Genomic DNA, 3,499 nt, shown 5'->3' on the forward strand with positions numbered 1-3,499 from the left:
GCCTTCAGATGCTTCTGAATTTTTGTTAATCATTTTGCACATCGGTATAAGTTTTTTTGTTACTTTTGAGCTCACAAACCTGAAACAGTTCATTTAAACTGAGGGAGAAATCTACACAATTGGAGGAAACTGGGTGATTAAATAATCCATCCATCCATCTTCTTCCCTTTTCGGGTTCGCGGGGGTGCCGCGACCCCGACTACTGATGGGCGAAGGTGGGGTTCACCCTGGACAGGTCGCCAGTCTGTCGCAGGGCGGGATTAAATAATGTTCATGAAAATATATTAAAAAAAACGAATAGAAAAAATGTTCTATTCAGATTTGATCCCCTCTTTATAGTATACAGATTGGCTCCAGAAACCTCAAGACCATAAACTGAAATTAGTAGATATAAAAAAGGAAAATCTGTGAAAGTCTGCTCATTAACAGGTTAGCCTAATTTTTTTTCTGTCTTTTTGTTTAATGATGGTTTAAAATACTCTAATTTGGATTTGTGTTTCTCTATGTACTTGAATCAAAAGCAGATGTTCACAAATGTTTCTTAATTTCCAGTGTATTATTTCCTGTACTGTGCGTCTTTCAATAGTGCCTGGTCTCTTATTGATGCCGGTTTCCAATAAAGCCTGGGTCTAACAGGTGTTACTTTAAACCAGGGGCCCCCAAATCCAGGCCTTGTTTTCCAGCCAACCTGCCGTTGATTGTTACTGACACACCTGATCGAGGTAATCAGCAGCAGATAAGGGAGGGTTTCTGAAAAACCAGCTGGAGGCCGGCCCTCGAGGCCTGGAGTCGGGGACCCCTGCTCTATAATCTCTAATAGAGGTCGGGCCGTTTGCACATGTTCCAGTGTTTAGTATTTGTATTTGGTGGTGGAAATGGGGAAATGTTAAATACACAACAAATAATGACTGTGTTATTTCAAAGATTTATTTAAAAAAAGGGTTATTAGACCAAGAATAAACACATACATCAATCTAATGAATGAAAAAGGCACAGGATCTCATATTAGCAGGAATATGCAAAATACATCATGCAAATAGAAGACTGAATGTAGACATTTTACTCCTACTCTTCTAAAGAGGTAAAACATAAAATTTTACACTATTATCGCATTTGTGATGACGTAATAACTACACACAATCCAGCAAAATGCATATGAGGATTAATATAAACATATATTGTCACAATTATAACATTAGATGCCTTCCTACTCCTGAAGAGAGATTTTAAAAGAAAATATAATTGAACTTTGGAAAAATATAATTTGAAAGAATTTTGTTTCTTCTGCAACAGATTCAGAATCATCAGTAGTTGGGCCCCATAGCAGTCTATTTGTGAGGCCCTTTCTCTAAGGAGAGCAATATCTTTTATTCTGTTCCACCTGACTGAAGGGGTTAAGAGCAGTAAGTCTGGAGGGTAAAATGGCTCAGTGCTTATTTCAGTGGTGCCTTAGTTTGCAAACAAGAGACATTCTTGCAATAAAACTCAAAAGAACAAATACACAAAAACATGTCTTTCACTCAGTCTAACACAAATGAACACTTAGCTAATCAAATGAAGAGATCAATGACATTAAACCATTACAGTTCCACCGAGCCGCCAGCCTCTTTGGGATCATTAACCCCGGACTCCCAGGGCAAGTGTTACAGCTCATGTTTCACGTTAGAATGGTCTAGCTGCGGCAGATGACCTCCATTGACTACAGGATGGCTGCAACCACGGGCTCTTCTGCTGACCTTGAAAAACTCTGAACGGGATAATCCGTCATTTACTATGATTAAGGTAGTTAATAGCCTCAACTTCACAAAAAGTGCTGCAACTCAGTTCTGGTGTGAAAGTTTGAAACCAACGAAACTGATTCAGAGCGCCGGAGATGCCAGATTGCTGAGGTCGGATGGGATTGTATGCAGTGAAGATTTTTTACATTTTTAAAGTTACATAAATGCTCAGGTGGTTGCATCGGAGCTGTGACGGTTGCCGTGGGAGCCCGGGGTAAGAATGAGCTAACTATTGGACCTTAAGAATTTTTTGTGTTTCCACATGAGCTCAAATCATTCACAACAGCAAAGGTGGGACTGTCTTGACTGACATGTCTCTAAAGCATCAAGTGGCAGTCGGGAACAGTGCCACTGGACTAGCAGACAGAGCTGCTGGTTCACCTTGTCACAAAGTGGAACCAGAGGATGTGTTCTGTTTGCAGAGGAAAAAAACAGTTCTTAGCCTTGCTTGGGAAAATCTATTTCAGAGAACATAAGAGGAGAGTTTGGCCAATAGTCAAACCCCAGATCCAGGAGGACCTGTGCTGGTCATGGAACCGTGGACAAGCTCTACACTCTCTATAGGGGGCTAGAGGGATTGTGGGAGTTCGCTCCTCCACTCGTGCTTTGTGAATTAAGATGAGGTACTTGACTGAGTCCCCCGTGGTGTGCCATGGAGGGTGCTCTTGAGTATGGGTTCAAAGGAGCCTTACTGAAGGCTGTCCAGTCTCTGTATGACAAGAGCAAGGAGCTTAGTTCTATTGGACTCCCCTTTATCTGTGGTACTGTTCCTTATGTTAATAGGCAGAATTTCTAGCACCGCCAGGGGTCGGAGGGGGTCTGGTTTAGGGACTATATAACTATATAACTTCTACATAACCATGACATGTTGGAGAGACTGTCTCTGGAAATGCCTCTGGGTCCTCCCAGAGAAGCTGGAGGAAGAGGCCAGGGAGAGGGAAGTCTGGGGGTCTTCACTTACACTGCTGCCTTACACCGGGACCTGGTCTTGAGCAGAATTAAATGGATAGATTGATGGGACAGCAAAGATAGACCTTGAATTGTATTAACAGTCATAGTTTCAGACAGAGCCTGGGCTGGTGTGACTTTGGCTGAATCCAAATTCCTGCACTACCCTTACGGCTTCTTCCTATCCTCCAAATGTAGGGGCCTTTGTAAAGGTAGGGGTGTCCGATATTGTTCAACGCATAGGGACTTTTAACTGTGTATCCCTCTGCTGTGAGTGTGATCTCCATCGTGCTGTACCGCATAAGAGAAACACATTTCTTCCTGTTGGTGTGAAGCACAGACGCTTACATTTAACCTTCCTCTTGTGTTATCTTTCTGTTACCATCCACTCTTATTTTTCTGTGGGTCCAATAATGACCAATTCTGTATTGCTTTGGGACAATTCAGTTTACTTCTTCTCTTCTCCTCTATCTCTTGCATTGATCAATACGTTTTCCACCAAATCATTGAGAAATGCAGGAAAGTCTCAGGCTGCCATCTTATCTTTAACTTGATTAAAAACATCAGAGTGGATTCATTCTATGCAAAGTGTTCCTGGTGGTGTTTTAGTTATGATTATGCAGTTTTTTAGCAAAAACCAGAGCAGCAGTAGTTCATCAGAAATTCCCCTCTGAGTTGTAGGCAGGACAGTTGACGTAAGCCTGACCTCACTTCCCATCATCTCTTTGTTTACACACTACCCCGCTATTTTACAGGCCCTTATAACCCCAACC

The sequence above is a fragment of the Oryzias melastigma genome, unplaced genomic scaffold (genome assembly GCF_002922805.2).
Source record: "Oryzias melastigma strain HK-1 unplaced genomic scaffold, ASM292280v2 sc00231, whole genome shotgun sequence".
Taxonomy (NCBI): Eukaryota; Metazoa; Chordata; class Actinopteri; order Beloniformes; family Adrianichthyidae; genus Oryzias; species Oryzias melastigma.